The 20,210-nt window shown below is 46.1% G+C and overlaps 9 non-coding genes across 9 annotated transcripts; all 9 read left to right on the top strand.

The window, feature by feature from the left end:
- Positions 1–1,623: 1,623 nt before the first annotated feature.
- Positions 1,624–1,814, top strand: LOC130305223 (U2 spliceosomal RNA). The gene has a single exon (XR_008854821.1). It is a non-coding gene; the product is annotated as a U2 spliceosomal RNA (small nuclear RNA).
- A 2,078-nt stretch (positions 1,815–3,892) lies between these two features.
- On the top strand, positions 3,893–4,083 carry LOC130305222 (U2 spliceosomal RNA). Its single transcript, XR_008854820.1, has one exon. It is a non-coding gene; the product is annotated as a U2 spliceosomal RNA (small nuclear RNA).
- Positions 4,084–6,180: 2,097 nt separating this feature from the next.
- Positions 6,181–6,371, top strand: LOC130305221 (U2 spliceosomal RNA). Its single transcript, XR_008854819.1, has one exon. It is a non-coding gene; the product is annotated as a U2 spliceosomal RNA (small nuclear RNA).
- A 2,094-nt stretch (positions 6,372–8,465) lies between these two features.
- On the top strand, positions 8,466–8,656 carry LOC130305220 (U2 spliceosomal RNA). Its single transcript, XR_008854818.1, has one exon. It is a non-coding gene; the product is annotated as a U2 spliceosomal RNA (small nuclear RNA).
- Positions 8,657–10,746: 2,090 nt separating this feature from the next.
- LOC130305219 (U2 spliceosomal RNA) lies at positions 10,747–10,937 on the top strand. Its single transcript, XR_008854817.1, has one exon. It is a non-coding gene; the product is annotated as a U2 spliceosomal RNA (small nuclear RNA).
- A 2,103-nt stretch (positions 10,938–13,040) lies between these two features.
- LOC130305218 (U2 spliceosomal RNA) lies at positions 13,041–13,231 on the top strand. Its single transcript, XR_008854816.1, has one exon. It is a non-coding gene; the product is annotated as a U2 spliceosomal RNA (small nuclear RNA).
- A 2,091-nt stretch (positions 13,232–15,322) lies between these two features.
- Positions 15,323–15,513, top strand: LOC130305217 (U2 spliceosomal RNA). The gene has a single exon (XR_008854815.1). It is a non-coding gene; the product is annotated as a U2 spliceosomal RNA (small nuclear RNA).
- A 2,093-nt stretch (positions 15,514–17,606) lies between these two features.
- On the top strand, positions 17,607–17,797 carry LOC130305215 (U2 spliceosomal RNA). The gene has a single exon (XR_008854813.1). It is a non-coding gene; the product is annotated as a U2 spliceosomal RNA (small nuclear RNA).
- A 2,087-nt stretch (positions 17,798–19,884) lies between these two features.
- Positions 19,885–20,075, top strand: LOC130305214 (U2 spliceosomal RNA). The gene has a single exon (XR_008854812.1). It is a non-coding gene; the product is annotated as a U2 spliceosomal RNA (small nuclear RNA).
- Positions 20,076–20,210: the final 135 nt, after the last annotated feature.

Here is a 20,210-nt window from a genome sequence, read left to right as displayed (position 1 = left end):
GGGGGGGGGGGGGTCTCCTGGCTGTTCACACAGGTGTGTCATTGCTGTACATTGACCATGCATTGCTTCTGTGGTATTGCAAAGGCAAAGACAAATGCTTCCAGCCATCCATTGCACTAATGGATTGGTCATCAGCTGGCTGTCTATGTCCCGCATCAATATAGACCAAAGTACAGAGGGTTAGGCTATGCTATTGTGCACCTACCTGATGCATCAGAAGGTGCGAGGCCCTTGCTAAATTCTGTGCACAGACTTTGAGATCTATGCTTTAGACTGTATCTAAACCTGCTCCAACATGGACTGACATTCTGGCCTACTTTCAGCCGATGCGACTTGTCTGTCGCTGAACAGTCGCTTTTTATGTATTCAGCACCTATGTATAATGTTGTAAAAATGCTCTAGAAGCTAAAGTCGCAGAAATGTCACACATATTTGGCCTGCAACTTTCTGTGCGACAAATTCAGACAGGAAAAATCAGTATAAATCCTTAGAAAATTATCCCCCAGTGTCTCCATCTGCTGGCGGTATTGAATAAGCATTGCTGCACTGATGGGGTATGCATTAGACGAAAAAAAAGAAGAAAAAGAAGAATAATACGCCCAGAAAAGAGGCGAAAAGGAGAAAAACGTAAAAAAACGTGAAAAAAAAGTAAGAGGAAGAGAAGGGAAAAAAAGGTGGAAATGGGTTTAAAAGTGATTTCGGCGGAGAAATATATATATATATATATATATATATATATATATATATATATGCGCACACACACACATAGATATAAACGTATTCTCCGTTGAGATATTGCAGCCGCTGCTGTGTCCAGGCCCAGGAGCCTTAGCACTGTGCTGTGATGTCACTCAATACCACTGACATCACTAGGTGTAAACAACATCTCTCCTTTGCTGTGTATGTGACTATGGAGCTGTTTGGTGATGTCGTCTATTATGGCCTTCATAGAAGCAACAGGAGATTGTTGCATCCATCTTGAACCCTCAGAACTACAGTGCTATGATGTCACTCACTTCCACAGGCCTTGCAGAGTGTAAACAACAACAACCCAGCTTTGTTGTGTATGTAACCATAGGGATTTGTGATGTCACCTAGAACCTTCACAGCAGCGACAGCTTTATGAGGAGCATCAGCACTGCTCTGCCTGAGCAGAGCCATCACCGCCATAGGTTGTCAAATAACCCGGATTTAACCCACACAGGTAAGTCCAATGGGGTGCAGGCATGTCCTCTATGCTTACAGCTTCCCGTGGGTGTTGGTTTGATACCGTTTGGGGACAGCCAAGGAGGCATCTGCAGGCAACAAAGGTAGGTGTGTGCTTGTGTGTGTGTTTCCTATGCAGATCCTAAGCCCAGTGTCACATGCAAGTAGGAGGAGTAAGAAGGGTTCCTGGCAAATCCGGGTTATGGATTGCATTTAAAAAGGCCCCGTGGGAGTGCAATGGGCCCCTGTCTTGCTGCTTAGCAATAATGGTATGGGTTTAGGTTCTGCTGTGTGTACTGGTGGTTGACTGCCCCCCAGCCCAGAGTGTGCATGGAAAATTGTCTGGCAGCCTCCCTGACAGCAAGCAGTGATAGTGCCCATGAAGGGGACCTTGTTGGGCCCGCCCCTTTCACGGTTATCGCTTCTCGGCCTTTTGGCTAAGATCAAGTGTAGTATCTGTTCTTATCAGTTTAATATCTGATACGTCCCCTATCTGGGGACCATATATTAAATGGATTTTTGAGAACGGGGGCCGATTTCGAAGCTTGCTTCCGTCGCCCTATGCATTGACCCGATATGGCAGTATCTTCGGGTACAGTGCACCACCCCATTACAGGGTTAAAAAGAAAGATTCCTACTTTCATTGCTACCTGCTTGCTGGCTAGCCAGCTAGCCAGCCCTGTGGGCCTTGCTGCTGCTGCAGCCAAAAAACAAAAGGTGGTGCTGCTGCTGCTTCTGCTGCTTCTGCTTGTGTCTGGCCCCTGTTGGAGCGTCCAGGCACAGGACTTCTGCTGCTGCTGACTAAATGGCCTCCTTAATTGGATCATTTGAGTAGCCAGCACACCTGTGCAGGTAGGGCATGACATGATAGGCAGCTGCCTTGATAGCGGGTGGGTGCTGAATGTTCCTAATTGACAAAATAAGATTAATGCTTATGAAGAAATATAAAATCTCATCCCTTCCCCAATATCGCGCCACACCCCTACCCCTTAATTCCCTGGTTGAACTTGATGGACATATGTCTTTTTTCGACCGTACTAACTATGTAACTATGTAACATAACATGGGGGGGGGGGGGGGTCTCCTGGCTGTTCACACAGGTGTGTCATTGCTGTACATTGACCATGCATTGCTTCTGTGGTATTGCAAAGGCAAAGACAAATGCTTCCAGCCATCCATTGCACTAATGGATTGGTCATCAGCTGGCTGTCTATGTCCCGCATCAATATAGACCAAAGTACAGAGGGTTAGGCTATGCTATTGTGCACCTACCTGATGCATCAGAAGGTGCGAGGCCCTTGCTAAATTCTGTGCACAGACTTTGAGATCTATGCTTTAGACTGTATCTAAACCTGCTCCAACATGGACTGACATTCTGGCCTACTTTCAGCCGATGCGACTTGTCTGTCGCTGAACAGTCGCTTTTTATGTATTCAGCACCTATGTATAATGTTGTAAAAATGCTCTAGAAGCTAAAGTCGCAGAAATGTCACACATATTTGGCCTGCAACTTTCTGTGCGACAAATTCAGACAGGAAAAATCAGTATAAATCCTTAGAAAATTATCCCCCAGTGTCTCCATCTGCTGGCGGTATTGAATAAGCATTGCTGCACTGATGGGGTATGCATTAGACGAAAAAAAAGAAGAAAAAGAAGAATAATACGCCCAGAAAAGAGGCGAAAAGGAGAAAAACGTAAAAAAACGTGAAAAAAAAGTAAGAGGAAGAGAAGGGAAAAAAAGGTGGAAATGGGTTTAAAAGTGATTTCGGCGGAGAAATATATATATATATATATATATATATATATATATATATGCGCACACACACACATAGATATAAACGTATTCTCCGTTGAGATATTGCAGCCGCTGCTGTGTCCAGGCCCAGGAGCCTTAGCACTGTGCTGTGATGTCACTCAATACCACTGACATCACTAGGTGTAAACAACATCTCTCCTTTGCTGTGTATGTGACTATGGAGCTGTTTGGTGATGTCGTCTATTACGGCCTTCATAGAAGCAACAGGAGATTGTTGCATCCATCTTGAACCCTCAGAACTACAGTGCTATGATGTCACTCACTTCCACAGGCCTTGCAGAGTGTAAACAACAACAACCCAGCTTTGTTGTGTATGTAACCATAGGGATTTGTGATGTCACCTAGAACCTTCACAGCAGCGACAGCTTTATGAGGAGCATCAGCACTGCTCTGCCTGAGCAGAACCATCACCGCCATAGGTTGTCAAATAACCCGGATTTAACCCACACAGGTAAGTCCAATGGGGTGCAGGCATGTCCTCTATGCTTACAGCTTCCCGTGGGTGTTGGTTTGATACCGTTTGGGGACAGCCAAGGAGGCATCTGCAGGCAACAAAGGTAGGTGTGTGCTTGTGTGTGTGTTTCCTATGCAGATCCTAAGCCCAGTGTCACATGCAAGTAGGAGGAGTAAGAAGGGTTCCTGGCAAATCCGGGTTATGGATTGCATTTAAAAAGGCCCCGTGGGAGTGCAATGGGCCCCTGTCTTGCTGCTTAGCAATAATGGTATGGGTTTAGGTTCTGCTGTGTGTACTGGTGGTTGACTGCCCCCCAGCCCAGAGTGTGCATGGAAAATTGTCTGGCAGCCTCCCTGACAGCAAGCAGTGATAGTGCCCATGAAGGGGACCTTGTTGGGCCCGCCCCTTTCACGGTTATCGCTTCTCGGCCTTTTGGCTAAGATCAAGTGTAGTATCTGTTCTTATCAGTTTAATATCTGATACGTCCCCTATCTGGGGACCATATATTAAATGGATTTTTGAGAACGGGGGCCGATTTCGAAGCTTGCTTCCGTCGCCCTATGCATTGACCCGATATGGCAGTATCTTCGGGTACAGTGCACCACCCCCTTACAGGGTTAAAAAGAAAGATTCCTACTTTCATTGCTACCTGCTTGCTGGCTAGCCAGCTAGCCAGCCCTGTGGGCCTTGCTGCTGCTGCAGCCAAAAAACAAAAGGTGGTGCTGCTGCTGCTGCTTCTGCTTCTGCTTGTGTCTGGCCCCTGTTGGAGCGTCCAGGCACAGGACTTCTGCTGCTGCTGACTAAATGGCCTCCTTAATTGGATCATTTGAGTAGCCAGCACACCTGTGCAGGTAGGGCATGACATGATAGGCAGCTGCCTTGATAGCGGGTGGGTGCTGAATGTTCCTAATTGACAAAATAAGATTAATGCTTATGAAGAAATATAAAATCTCATCCCTTCCCCAATATCGCGCCACACCCCTACCCCTTAATTCCCTGGTTGAACTTGATGGACATATGTCTTTTTTCGACCGTACTAACTATGTAACTATGTAACATAACATGGGGGGGGGGGGGGGGGGTCTCCTGGCTGTTCACACAGGTGTGTCATTGCTGTACATTGACCATGCATTGCTTCTGTGGTATTGCAAAGGCAAAGACAAATGCTTCCAGCCATCCATTGCACTAATGGATTGGTCATCAGCTGGCTGTCTATGTCCCGCATCAATATAGACCAAAGTACAGAGGGTTAGGCTATGCTATTGTGCACCTACCTGATGCATCAGAAGGTGCGAGGCCCTTGCTAAATTCTGTGCACAGACTTTGAGATCTATGCTTTAGACTGTATCTAAACCTGCTCCAACATGGACTGACATTCTGGCCTACTTTCAGCCGATGCGACTTGTCTGTCGCTGAACAGTCGCTTTTTATGTATTCAGCACCTATGTATAATGTTGTAAAAATGCTCTAGAAGCTAAAGTCGCAGAAATGTCACACATATTTGGCCTGCAACTTTCTGTGCGACAAATTCAGACAGGAAAAATCAGTATAAATCCTTAGAAAATTATCCCCCAGTGTCTCCATCTGCTGGCGGTATTGAATAAGCATTGCTGCACTGATGGGGTATGCATTAGACGAAAAAAAAGAAGAAAAAGAAGAATAATACGCCCAGAAAAGAGGCGAAAAGGAGAAAAACGTAAAAAAACGTGAAAAAAAAGTAAGAGGAAGAGAAGGGAAAAAAAGGTGGAAATGGGTTTAAAAGTGATTTCGGCGGAGAAATATATATATATATATATATATATATATATATATATATATATATATATATATATGCGCACACACACACATAGATATAAACGTATTCTCCGTTGAGATATTGCAGCCGCTGCTGTGTCCAGGCCCAGGAGCCTTAGCACTGTGCTGTGATGTCACTCAATACCACTGACATCACTAGGTGTAAACAACATCTCTCCTTTGCTGTGTATGTGACTATGGAGCTGTTTGGTGATGTCGTCTATTACGGCCTTCATAGAAGCAACAGGAGATTGTTGCATCCATCTTGAACCCTCAGAACTACAGTGCTATGATGTCACTCACTTCCACAGGCCTTGCAGAGTGTAAACAACAACAACCCAGCTTTGTTGTGTATGTAACCATAGGGATTTGTGATGTCACCTAGAACCTTCACAGCAGCGACAGCTTTATGAGGAGCATCAGCACTGCTCTGCCTGAGCAGAACCATCACCGCCATAGGTTGTCAAATAACCCGGATTTAACCCACACAGGTAAGTCCAATGGGGTGCAGGCATGTCCTCTATGCTTACAGCTTCCCGTGGGTGTTGGTTTGATACCGTTTGGGGACAGCCAAGGAGGCATCTGCAGGCAACAAAGGTAGGTGTGTGCTTGTGTGTGTGTTGCCTATGCAGATCCTAAGCCCAGTGTCACATGCAAGTAGGAGGAGTAAGAAGGGTTCCTGGCAAATCCGGGTTATGGATTGCATTTAAAAAGGCCCCGTGGGAGTGCAATGGGCCCCTGTCTTGCTGCTTAGCAATAATGGTATGGGTTTAGGTTCTGCTGTGTGTACTGGTGGTTGACTGCCCCCCAGCCCAGAGTGTGCATGGAAAATTGTCTGGCAGCCTCCCTGACAGCAAGCAGTGATAGTGCCCATGAAGGGGACCTTGTTGGGCCCGCCCCTTTCACGGTTATCGCTTCTCGGCCTTTTGGCTAAGATCAAGTGTAGTATCTGTTCTTATCAGTTTAATATCTGATACGTCCCCTATCTGGGGACCATATATTAAATGGATTTTTGAGAACGGGGGCCGATTTCGAAGCTTGCTTCCGTCGCCCTATGCATTGACCCGATATGGCAGTATCTTCGGGTACAGTGCACCACCCCCTTACAGGGTTAAAAAGAAAGATTCCTACTTTCATTGCTACCTGCTTGCTGGCTAGCCAGCTAGCCAGCCCTGTGGGCCTTGCTGCTGCTGCAGCCAAAAAACAAAAGGTGGTGCTGCTGCTGCTTCTGCTGCTTCTGCTTCTGCTTGTGTCTGGCCCCTGTTGGAGCGTCCAGGCACAGGACTTCTGCTGCTGCTGACTAAATGGCCTCCTTAATTGGATCATTTGAGTAGCCAGCACACCTGTGCAGGTAGGGCATGACATGATAGGCAGCTGCCTTGATAGCGGGTGGGTGCTGAATGTTCCTAATTGACAAAATAAGATTAATGCTTATGAAGAAATATAAAATCTCATCCCTTCCCCAATATCGCGCCACACCCCTACCCCTTAATTCCCTGGTTGAACTTGATGGACATATGTCTTTTTTCGACCGTACTAACTATGTAACTATGTAACATAACATGGGGGGGGGGGGGGGTCTCCTGGCTGTTCACACAGGTGTGTCATTGCTGTACATTGACCATGCATTGCTTCTGTGGTATTGCAAAGGCAAAGACAAATGCTTCCAGCCATCCATTGCACTAATGGATTGGTCATCAGCTGGCTGTCTATGTCCCGCATCAATATAGACCAAAGTACAGAGGGTTAGGCTATGCTATTGTGCACCTACCTGATGCATCAGAAGGTGCGAGGCCCTTGCTAAATTCTGTGCACAGACTTTGAGATCTATGCTTTAGACTGTATCTAAACCTGCTCCAACATGGACTGACATTCTGGCCTACTTTCAGCCGATGCGACTTGTCTGTCGCTGAACAGTCGCTTTTTATGTATTCAGCACCTATGTATAATGTTGTAAAAATGCTCTAGAAGCTAAAGTCGCAGAAATGTCACACATATTTGGCCTGCAACTTTCTGTGCGACAAATTCAGACAGGAAAAATCAGTATAAATCCTTAGAAAATTATCCCCCAGTGTCTCCATCTGCTGGCGGTATTGAATAAGCATTGCTGCACTGATGGGGTATGCATTAGACGAAAAAAAAGAAGAAAAAGAAGAATAATACGCCCAGAAAAGAGGCGAAAAGGAGAAAAACGTAAAAAAACGTGAAAAAAAAGTAAGAGGAAGAGAAGGGAAAAAAAGGTGGAAATGGGTTTAAAAGTGATTTCGGCGGAGAAATATATATATATATATATATATATATATATATATATATATATATATATGCGCACACACACACATAGATATAAACGTATTCTCCGTTGAGATATTGCAGCCGCTGCTGTGTCCAGGCCCAGGAGCCTTAGCACTGTGCTGTGATGTCACTCAATACCACTGACATCACTAGGTGTAAACAACATCTCTCCTTTGCTGTGTATGTGACTATGGAGCTGTTTGGTGATGTCGTCTATTACGGCCTTCATAGAAGCAACAGGAGATTGTTGCATCCATCTTGAACCCTCAGAACTACAGTGCTATGATGTCACTCACTTCCACAGGCCTTGCAGAGTGTAAACAACAACAACCCAGCTTTGTTGTGTATGTAACCATAGGGATTTGTGATGTCACCTAGAACCTTCACAGCAGCGACAGCTTTATGAGGAGCATCAGCACTGCTCTGCCTGAGCAGAACCATCACCGCCATAGGTTGTCAAATAACCCGGATTTAACCCACACAGGTAAGTCCAATGGGGTGCAGGCATGTCCTCTATGCTTACAGCTTCCCGTGGGTGTTGGTTTGATACCGTTTGGGGACAGCCAAGGAGGCATCTGCAGGCAACAAAGGTAGGTGTGTGCTTGTGTGTGTGTTTCCTATGCAGATCCTAAGCCCAGTGTCACATGCAAGTAGGAGGAGTAAGAAGGGTTCCTGGCAAATCCGGGTTATGGATTGCATTTAAAAAGGCCCCGTGGGAGTGCAATGGGCCCCTGTCTTGCTGCTTAGCAATAATGGTATGGGTTTAGGTTCTGCTGTGTGTACTGGTGGTTGACTGCCCCCCAGCCCAGAGTGTGCATGGAAAATTGTCTGGCAGCCTCCCTGACAGCAAGCAGTGATAGTGCCCATGAAGGGGACCTTGTTGGGCCCGCCCCTTTCACGGTTATCGCTTCTCGGCCTTTTGGCTAAGATCAAGTGTAGTATCTGTTCTTATCAGTTTAATATCTGATACGTCCCCTATCTGGGGACCATATATTAAATGGATTTTTGAGAACGGGGGCCGATTTCGAAGCTTGCTTCCGTCGCCCTATGCATTGACCCGATATGGCAGTATCTTCGGGTACAGTGCACCACCCCCTTACAGGGTTAAAAAGAAAGATTCCTACTTTCATTGCTACCTGCTTGCTGGCTAGCCAGCTAGCCAGCCCTGTGGGCCTTGCTGCTGCTGCAGCCAAAAAACAAAAGGTGGTGCTGCTGCTGCTTCTGCTGCTTCTGCTTCTGCTTGTGTCTGGCCCCTGTTGGAGCGTCCAGGCACAGGACTTCTGCTGCTGCTGACTAAATGGCCTCCTTAATTGGATCATTTGAGTAGCCAGCACACCTGTGCAGGTAGGGCATGACATGATAGGCAGCTGCCTTGATAGCGGGTGGGTGCTGAATGTTCCTAATTGACAAAATAAGATTAATGCTTATGAAGAAATATAAAATCTCATCCCTTCCCCAATATCGCGCCACACCCCTACCCCTTAATTCCCTGGTTGAACTTGATGGACATATGTCTTTTTTCGACCGTACTAACTATGTAACTATGTAACATAACATGGGGGGGGGGGGGGGTCTCCTGGCTGTTCACACAGGTGTGTCATTGCTGTACATTGACCATGCATTGCTTCTGTGGTATTGCAAAGGCAAAGACAAATGCTTCCAGCCATCCATTGCACTAATGGATTGGTCATCAGCTGGCTGTCTATGTCCCGCATCAATATAGACCAAAGTACAGAGGGTTAGGCTATGCTATTGTGCACCTACCTGATGCATCAGAAGGTGCGAGGCCCTTGCTAAATTCTGTGCACAGACTTTGAGATCTATGCTTTAGACTGTATCTAAACCTGCTCCAACATGGACTGACATTCTGGCCTACTTTCAGCCGATGCGACTTGTCTGTCGCTGAACAGTCGCTTTTTATGTATTCAGCACCTATGTATAATGTTGTAAAAATGCTCTAGAAGCTAAAGTCGCAGAAATGTCACACATATTTGGCCTGCAACTTTCTGTGCGACAAATTCAGACAGGAAAAATCAGTATAAATCCTTAGAAAATTATCCCCCAGTGTCTCCATCTGCTGGCGGTATTGAATAAGCATTGCTGCACTGATGGGGTATGCATTAGACGAAAAAAAAGAAGAAAAAGAAGAATAATACGCCCAGAAAAGAGGCGAAAAGGAGAAAAACGTAAAAAAACGTGAAAAAAAAGTAAGAGGAAGAGAAGGGAAAAAAAGGTGGAAATGGGTTTAAAAGTGATTTCGGCGGAGAAATATATATATATATATATATATATATATATATATATATATATATGCGCACACACACACATAGATATAAACGTATTCTCCGTTGAGATATTGCAGCCGCTGCTGTGTCCAGGCCCAGGAGCCTTAGCACTGTGCTGTGATGTCACTCAATACCACTGACATCACTAGGTGTAAACAACATCTCTCCTTTGCTGTGTATGTGACTATGGAGCTGTTTGGTGATGTCGTCTATTACGGCCTTCATAGAAGCAACAGGAGATTGTTGCATCCATCTTGAACCCTCAGAACTACAGTGCTATGATGTCACTCACTTCCACAGGCCTTGCAGAGTGTAAACAACAACAACCCAGCTTTGTTGTGTATGTAACCATAGGGATTTGTGATGTCACCTAGAACCTTCACAGCAGCGACAGCTTTATGAGGAGCATCAGCACTGCTCTGCCTGAGCAGAACCATCACCGCCATAGGTTGTCAAATAACCCGGATTTAACCCACACAGGTAAGTCCAATGGGGTGCAGGCATGTCCTCTATGCTTACAGCTTCCCGTGGGTGTTGGTTTGATACCGTTTGGGGACAGCCAAGGAGGCATCTGCAGGCAACAAAGGTAGGTGTGTGCTTGTGTGTGTGTTTCCTATGCAGATCCTAAGCCCAGTGTCACATGCAAGTAGGAGGAGTAAGAAGGGTTCCTGGCAAATCCGGGTTATGGATTGCATTTAAAAAGGCCCCGTGGGAGTGCAATGGGCCCCTGTCTTGCTGCTTAGCAATAATGGTATGGGTTTAGGTTCTGCTGTGTGTACTGGTGGTTGACTGCCCCCCAGCCCAGAGTGTGCATGGAAAATTGTCTGGCAGCCTCCCTGACAGCAAGCAGTGATAGTGCCCATGAAGGGGACCTTGTTGGGCCCGCCCCTTTCACGGTTATCGCTTCTCGGCCTTTTGGCTAAGATCAAGTGTAGTATCTGTTCTTATCAGTTTAATATCTGATACGTCCCCTATCTGGGGACCATATATTAAATGGATTTTTGAGAACGGGGGCCGATTTCGAAGCTTGCTTCCGTCGCCCTATGCATTGACCCGATATGGCAGTATCTTCGGGTACAGTGCACCACCCCCTTACAGGGTTAAAAAGAAAGATTCCTACTTTCATTGCTACCTGCTTGCTGGCTAGCCAGCTAGCCAGCCCTGTGGGCCTTGCTGCTGCAGCCAAAAAACAAAAGGTGGTGCTGCTGCTGCTTCTGCTGCTTCTGCTTCTGCTTGTGTCTGGCCCCTGTTGGAGCGTCCAGGCACAGGACTTCTGCTGCTGCTGACTAAATGGCCTCCTTAATTGGATCATTTGAGTAGCCAGCACACCTGTGCAGGTAGGGCATGACATGATAGGCAGCTGCCTTGATAGCGGGTGGGTGCTGAATGTTCCTAATTGACAAAATAAGATTAATGCTTATGAAGAAATATAAAATCTCATCCCTTCCCCAATATCGCGCCACACCCCTACCCCTTAATTCCCTGGTTGAACTTGATGGACATATGTCTTTTTTCGACCGTACTAACTATGTAACTATGTAACATAACATGGGGGGGGGGGGGGGGGGGTCTCCTGGCTGTTCACACAGGTGTGTCATTGCTGTACATTGACCATGCATTGCTTCTGTGGTATTGCAAAGGCAAAGACAAATGCTTCCAGCCATCCATTGCACTAATGGATTGGTCATCAGCTGGCTGTCTATGTCCCGCATCAATATAGACCAAAGTACAGAGGGTTAGGCTATGCTATTGTGCACCTACCTGATGCATCAGAAGGTGCGAGGCCCTTGCTAAATTCTGTGCACAGACTTTGAGATCTATGCTTTAGACTGTATCTAAACCTGCTCCAACATGGACTGACATTCTGGCCTACTTTCAGCCGATGCGACTTGTCTGTCGCTGAACAGTCGCTTTTTATGTATTCAGCACCTATGTATAATGTTGTAAAAATGCTCTAGAAGCTAAAGTCGCAGAAATGTCACACATATTTGGCCTGCAACTTTCTGTGCGACAAATTCAGACAGGAAAAATCAGTATAAATCCTTAGAAAATTATCCCCCAGTGTCTCCATCTGCTGGCGGTATTGAATAAGCATTGCTGCACTGATGGGGTATGCATTAGACGAAAAAAAAGAAGAAAAAGAAGAATAATACGCCCAGAAAAGAGGCGAAAAGGAGAAAAACGTAAAAAAACGTGAAAAAAAAGTAAGAGGAAGAGAAGGGAAAAAAAGGTGGAAATGGGTTTAAAAGTGATTTCGGCGGAGAAATATATATATATATATATATATATATATATATATATATATATATATATATATATATGCGCACACACACACATAGATATAAACGTATTCTCCGTTGAGATATTGCAGCCGCTGCTGTGTCCAGGCCCAGGAGCCTTAGCACTGTGCTGTGATGTCACTCAATACCACTGACATCACTAGGTGTAAACAACATCTCTCCTTTGCTGTGTATGTGACTATGGAGCTGTTTGGTGATGTCGTCTATTACGGCCTTCATAGAAGCAACAGGAGATTGTTGCATCCATCTTGAACCCTCAGAACTACAGTGCTATGATGTCACTCACTTCCACAGGCCTTGCAGAGTGTAAACAACAACAACCCAGCTTTGTTGTGTATGTAACCATAGGGATTTGTGATGTCACCTAGAACCTTCACAGCAGCGACAGCTTTATGAGGAGCATCAGCACTGCTCTGCCTGAGCAGAACCATCACCGCCATAGGTTGTCAAATAACCCGGATTTAACCCACACAGGTAAGTCCAATGGGGTGCAGGCATGTCCTCTATGCTTACAGCTTCCCGTGGGTGTTGGTTTGATACCGTTTGGGGACAGCCAAGGAGGCATCTGCAGGCAACAAAGGTAGGTGTGTGCTTGTGTGTGTGTTTCCTATGCAGATCCTAAGCCCAGTGTCACATGCAAGTAGGAGGAGTAAGAAGGGTTCCTGGCAAATCCGGGTTATGGATTGCATTTAAAAAGGCCCCGTGGGAGTGCAATGGGCCCCTGTCTTGCTGCTTAGCAATAATGGTATGGGTTTAGGTTCTGCTGTGTGTACTGGTGGTTGACTGCCCCCCAGCCCAGAGTGTGCATGGAAAATTGTCTGGCAGCCTCCCTGACAGCAAGCAGTGATAGTGCCCATGAAGGGGACCTTGTTGGGCCCGCCCCTTTCACGGTTATCGCTTCTCGGCCTTTTGGCTAAGATCAAGTGTAGTATCTGTTCTTATCAGTTTAATATCTGATACGTCCCCTATCTGGGGACCATATATTAAATGGATTTTTGAGAACGGGGGCCGATTTCGAAGCTTGCTTCCGTCGCCCTATGCATTGACCCGATATGGCAGTATCTTCGGGTACAGTGCACCACCCCCTTACAGGGTTAAAAAGAAAGATTCCTACTTTCATTGCTACCTGCTTGCTGGCTAGCCAGCTAGCCAGCCCTGTGGGCCTTGCTGCTGCTGCAGCCAAAAAACAAAAGGTGGTGCTGCTGCTGCTTCTGCTGCTTCTGCTTCTGCTTGTGTCTGGCCGCTGTTGGAGCGTCCAGGCACAGGACTTCTGCTGCTGCTGACTAAATGGCCTCCTTAATTGGATCATTTGAGTAGCCAGCACACCTGTGCAGGTAGGGCATGACATGATAGGCAGCTGCCTTGATAGCGGGTGGGTGCTGAATGTTCCTAATTGACAAAATAAGATTAATGCTTATGAAGAAATATAAAATCTCATCCCTTCCCCAATATCGCGCCACACCCCTACCCCTTAATTCCCTGGTTGAACTTGATGGACATATGTCTTTTTTCGACCGTACTAACTATGTAACTATGTAACATAACATGGGGGGGGGGGGGGGGTCTCCTGGCTGTTCACACAGGTGTGTCATTGCTGTACATTGACCATGCATTGCTTCTGTGGTATTGCAAAGGCAAAGACAAATGCTTCCAGCCATCCATTGCACTAATGGATTGGTCATCAGCTGGCTGTCTATGTCCCGCATCAATATAGACCAAAGTACAGAGGGTTAGGCTATGCTATTGTGCACCTACCTGATGCATCAGAAGGTGCGAGGCCCTTGCTAAATTCTGTGCACAGACTTTGAGATCTATGCTTTAGACTGTATCTAAACCTGCTCCAACATGGACTGACATTCTGGCCTACTTTCAGCCGATGCGACTTGTCTGTCGCTGAACAGTCGCTTTTTATGTATTCAGCACCTATGTATAATGTTGTAAAAATGCTCTAGAAGCTAAAGTCGCAGAAATGTCACACATATTTGGCCTGCAACTTTCTGTGCGACAAATTCAGACAGGAAAAATCAGTATAAATCCTTAGAAAATTATCCCCCAGTGTCTCCATCTGCTGGCGGTATTGAATAAGCATTGCTGCACTGATGGGGTATGCATTAGACGAAAAAAAAGAAGAAAAAGAAGAATAATACGCCCAGAAAAGAGGCGAAAAGGAGAAAAACGTAAAAAAACGTGAAAAAAAAGTAAGAGGAAGAGAAGGGAAAAAAAGGTGGAAATGGGTTTAAAAGTGATTTCGGCGGAGAAATATATATATATATATATATATATATATATATATATATATATATGCGCACACACACACATAGATATAAACGTATTCTCCGTTGAGATATTGCAGCCGCTGCTGTGTCCAGGCCCAGGAGCCTTAGCACTGTGCTGTGATGTCACTCAATACCACTGACATCACTAGGTGTAAACAACATCTCTCCTTTGCTGTGTATGTGACTATGGAGCTGTTTGGTGATGTCGTCTATTACGGCCTTCATAGAAGCAACAGGAGATTGTTGCATCCATCTTGAACCCTCAGAACTACAGTGCTATGATGTCACTCACTTCCACAGGCCTTGCAGAGTGTAAACAACAACAACCCAGCTTTGTTGTGTATGTAACCATAGGGATTTGTGATGTCACCTAGAACCTTCACAGCAGCGACAGCTTTATGAGGAGCATCAGCACTGCTGTGCCTGAGCAGAACCATCACCGCCATAGGTTGTCAAATAACCCGGATTTAACCCACACAGGTAAGTCCAATGGGGTGCAGGCATGTCCTCTATGCTTACAGCTTCCCGTGGGTGTTGGTTTGATACCGTTTGGGGACAGCCAAGGAGGCATCTGCAGGCAACAAAGGTAGGTGTGTGCTTGTGTGTGTGTTTCCTATGCAGATCCTAAGCCCAGTGTCACATGCAAGTAGGAGGAGTAAGAAGGGTTCCTGGCAAATCCGGGTTATGGATTGCATTTAAAAAGGCCCCGTGGGAGTGCAATGGGCCCCTGTCTTGCTGCTTAGCAATAATGGTATGGGTTTAGGTTCTGCTGTGTGTACTGGTGGTTGACTGCCCCCCAGCCCAGAGTGTGCATGGAAAATTGTCTGGCAGCCTCCCTGACAGCAAGCAGTGATAGTGCCCATGAAGGGGACCTTGTTGGGCCCGCCCCTTTCACGGTTATCGCTTCTCGGCCTTTTGGCTAAGATCAAGTGTAGTATCTGTTCTTATCAGTTTAATATCTGATACGTCCCCTATCTGGGGACCATATATTAAATGGATTTTTGAGAACGGGGGCCGATTTCGAAGCTTGCTTCCGTCGCCCTATGCATTGACCCGATATGGCAGTATCTTCGGGTACAGTGCACCACCCCCTTACAGGGTTAAAAAGAAAGATTCCTACTTTCATTGCTACCTGCTTGCTGGCTAGCCAGCTAGCCAGCCCTGTGGGCCTTGCTGCTGCTGCAGCCAAAAAACAAAAGGTGGTGCTGCTGCTGCTTCTGCTGCTTCTGCTTCTGCTTGTGTCTGGCCCCTGTTGGAGCGTCCAGGCACAGGACTTCTGCTGCTGCTGACTAAATGGCCTCCTTAATTGGATCATTTGAGTAGCCAGCACACCTGTGCAGGTAGGGCATGACATGATAGGCAGCTGCCTTGATAGCGGGTGGGTGCTGAATGTTCCTAATTGACAAAATAAGATTAATGCTTATGAAGAAATCTAAAATCTCATCCCTTCCCCAATATCGCGCCACACCCCTACCCCTTAATTCCCTGGTTGAACTTGATGGACATATGTCTTTTTTCGACCGTACTAACTATGTAACTATGTAACATAACATGGGGGGGGGGGGGGGGTCTCCTGGCTGTTCACACAGGTGTGTCATTGCTGTACATTGACCATGCATTGCTTCTGTGGTATTGCAAAGGCAAAGACAAATGCTTCCAGCCATCCATTGCACTAATGGATTGGTCATCAGCTGGCTGTCTATGTCCCGCATCAATATAGACCAAAGTACAGAGGGTTAGGCTATGCTATTGTGCACCTACCTGATGCATCAGAAGGTGCGAGGCCCTTGCTAAATTCTGTGCACAGACTTTGAGATCTATGCTTTAGACTGTATCTAAACCTGCTCCAACATGGACTGACATTCTGGCCTACTTTCAGCCGATGCGACTTGTCTGTCGCTGAACAGTCGCTTTTTATGTATTCAGCACCTATGTATAATGTTGTAAAAATGCTCTAGAAGCTAAAGTCGCAGAAATGTCACACATATTTGGCCTGCAACTTTCTGTGCGACAAATTCAGACAGGAAAAATCAGTATAAATCCTTAGAAAATTATCCCCCAGTGTCTCCATCTGCTGGCGGTATTGAATAAGCATTGCTGCACTGATGGGGTATGCATTAGACGAAAAAAAAGAAGAAAAAGAAGAATAATACGCCCAGAAAAGAGGCGAAAAGGAGAAAAACGTAAAAAAACGTGAAAAAAAAGTAAGAGGAAGAGAAGGGAAAAAAAGGTGGAAATGGGTTTAAAAGTGATTTCGGCGGAGAAATATATATATATATATATATATATATATATATATATATATATATATGCGCACACACACACATAGATATAAACGTATTCTCCGTTGAGATATTGCAGCCGCTGCTGTGTCCAGGCCCAGGAGCCTTAGCACTGTGCTGTGATGTCACTCAATACCACTGACATCACTAGGTGTAAACAACATCTCTCCTTTGCTGTGTATGTGACTATGGAGCTGTTTGGTGATGTCGTCTATTACGGCCTTCATAGAAGCAACAGGAGATTGTTGCATCCATCTTGAACCCTCAGAACTACAGTGCTATGATGTCACTCACTTCCACAGGCCTTGCAGAGTGTAAACAACAACAACCCAGCTTTGTTGTGTATGTAACCATAGGGATTTGTGATGTCACCTAGAACCTTCACAGCAGCGACAGCTTTATGAGGAGCATCAGCACTGCTCTGCCTGAGCAGAACCATCACCGCCATAGGTTGTCAAATAACCCGGATTTAACCCACACAGGTAAGTCCAATGGGGTGCAGGCATGTCCTCTATGCTTACAGCTTCCCGTGGGTGTTGGTTTGATACCGTTTGGGGACAGCCAAGGAGGCATCTGCAGGCAACAAAGGTAGGTGTGTGCTTGTGTGTGTGTTTCCTATGCAGATCCTAAGCCCAGTGTCACATGCAAGTAGGAGGAGTAAGAAGGGTTCCTGGCAAATCCGGGTTATGGATTGCATTTAAAAAGGCCCCGTGGGAGTGCAATGGGCCCCTGTCTTGCTGCTTAGCAATAATGGTATGGGTTTAGGTTCTGCTGTGTGTACTGGTGGTTGACTGCCCCCCAGCCCAGAGTGTGCATGGAAAATTGTCTGGCAGCCTCCCTGACAGCAAGCAGTGATAGTGCCCATGAAGGGGACCTTGTTGGGCCCGCCCCTTTCACGGTTATCGCTTCTCGGCCTTTTGGCTAAGATCAAGTGTAGTATCTGTTCTTATCAGTTTAATATCTGATACGTCCCCTATCTGGGGACCATATATTAAATGGATTTTTGAGAACGGGGGCCGATTTCGAAGCTTGCTTCCGTCGCCCTATGCATTGACCCGATATGGCAGTATCTTCGGGTACAGTGCACCACCCCCTTACAGGGTTAAAAAGAAAGATTCCTACTTTCATTGCTACCTGCTTGCTGGCTAGCCAGCTAGCCAGCCCTGTGGGCCTTGCTGCTGCTGCAGCCAAAAAACAAAAGGTGGTGCTGCTGCTGCTTCTGCTGCTTCTGCTTCTGCTTGTGTCTGGCCCCTGTTGGAGCGTCCAGGCACAGGACTTCTGCTGCTGCTGACTAAATGGCCTCCTTAATTGGATCATTTGAGTAGCCAGCACACCTGTGCAGGTAGGGCATGACATGATAGGCAGCTGCCTTGATAGCGGGTGGGTGCTGAATGTTCCTAATTGACAAAATAAGATTAATGCTTATGAAGAAATATAAAATCTCATCCCTTCCCCAATATCGCGCCACACCCCTACCCCTTAATTCCCTGGTTGAACTTGATGGACATATGTCTTTTTTCGACCGTACTAACTATGTAACTATGTAACATAACATGGGGGGGGGGGGGGGTCTCCTGGCTGTTCACACAGGTGTGTCATTGCTGTACATTGACCATGCATTGCTTCTGTGGTATTGCAAAGGCAAAGACAAATGCTTCCAGCCATCCATTGCACTAATGGATTGGTCATCAGCTGGCTGTCTATGTCCCGCATCAATATAGACCAAAGTACAGAGGGTTAGGCTATGCTATTGTGCACCTACCTGATGCATCAGAAGGTGCGAGGCCCTTGCTAAATTCTGTGCACAGACTTTGAGATCTATGCTTTAGACTGTATCTAAACCTGCTCCAACATGGACTGACATTCTGGCCTACTTTCAGCCGATGCGACTTGTCTGTCGCTGAACAGTCGCTTTTTATGTATTCAGCACCTATGTATAATGTTGTAAAAATGCTCTAGAAGCTAAAGTCGCAGAAATGTCACACATATTTGGCCTGCAACTTTCTGTGCAACAAATTCAGACAGGAAAAATCAGTATAAATCCTTAGAAAATTATCCCCCAGTGTCTCCATCTGCTGGCGGTATTGAATAAGCATTGCTGCACTGATGGGGTATGCATTAGACGAAAAAAAAGAAGAAAAAGAAGAATAATACGCCCAGAAAAGAGGCGAAAAGGAGAAAAACGTAAAAAAACGTGAAAAAAAAGTAAGAGGAAGAGAAGGGAAAAAAAGGTGGAAATGGGTTTAAAAGTGATTTCGGCGGAGAAATATATATATATATATATATATATATATATATATATATATATATGCGCACACACACACATAGATATAAACGTATTCTCCGTTGAGATATTGCAGCCGCTGCTGTGTCCAGGCCCAGGAGCCTTAGCACTGTGCTGTGATGTCACTCAATACCACTGACATCACAAGGTGTAAACAACATCTCTCCTTTGCTGTGTATGTGACTATGGAGCTGTTTGGTGATGTCGTCTATTACGGCCTTCATAGAAGCAACAGGAGATTGTTGCATCCATCTTGAACCCTCAGAACTACAGTGCTATGATGTCACTCACTTCCACAGGCCTTGCAGAGTGTAAACAACAACCCAGCTTTGTTGTGTATGTAACCATAGGGATTTGTGATGTCACCTAGAACCTTCACAGCAGCGACAGCTTTATGAGGAGCATCAGCACTGCTCTGCCTGAGCAGAACCATCACCGCCATAGGTTGTCAAATAACCCGGATTTAACCCACACAGGTAAGTCCAATGGGGTGCAGGCATGTCCTCTATGCTTACAGCTTCCCGTGGGTGTTGGTTTGATACCGTTTGGGGACAGCCAAGGAGGCATCTGCAGGCAACAAAGGTAGGTGTGTGCTTGTGTGTGTGTTTCCTATGCAGATCCTAAGCCCAGTGTCACATGCAAGTAGGAGGAGTAAGAAGGGTTCCTGGCAAATCCGGGTTATGGATTGCATTTAAAAAGGCCCCGTGGGAGTGCAATGGGCCCCTGTCTTGCTGCTTAGCAATAATGGTATGGGTTTAGGTTCTGCTGTGTGTACTGGTGGTTGACTGCCCCCCAGCCCAGAGTGTGCATGGAAAATTGTCTGGCAGCCTCCCTGACAGCAAGCAGTGATAGTGCCCATGAAGGGGACCTTGTTGGGCCCGCCCCTTTCACGGTTATCGCTTCTCGGCCTTTTGGCTAAGATCAAGTGTAGTATCTGTTCTTATCAGTTTAATATCTGATACGTCCCCTATCTGGGGACCATATATTAAATGGATTTTTGAGAACGGGGGCCGATTTCGAAGCTTGCTTCCGTCGCCCTATGCATTGACCCGATATGGCAGTATCTTCGGGTACAGTGCACCACCCCCTTACAGGGTTAAAAAGAAAGATTCCTACTTTCATTGCTACCTGCTTGCTGGCTAGCCAGCTAGCCAGCCCTGTGGGCCTTGCTGCTGCTGCAGCCAAAAAACAAAAGGTGGTGCTGCTTCTGCTTCTGCTTGT

Source organism: Hyla sarda, unplaced genomic scaffold (assembly GCF_029499605.1).
Source record: "Hyla sarda isolate aHylSar1 unplaced genomic scaffold, aHylSar1.hap1 scaffold_131, whole genome shotgun sequence".
Lineage (NCBI taxonomy): Eukaryota > Metazoa > Chordata > Amphibia > Anura > Hylidae > Hyla > Hyla sarda.
This window is presented reverse-complemented; position numbering and strand designations above follow the sequence as displayed.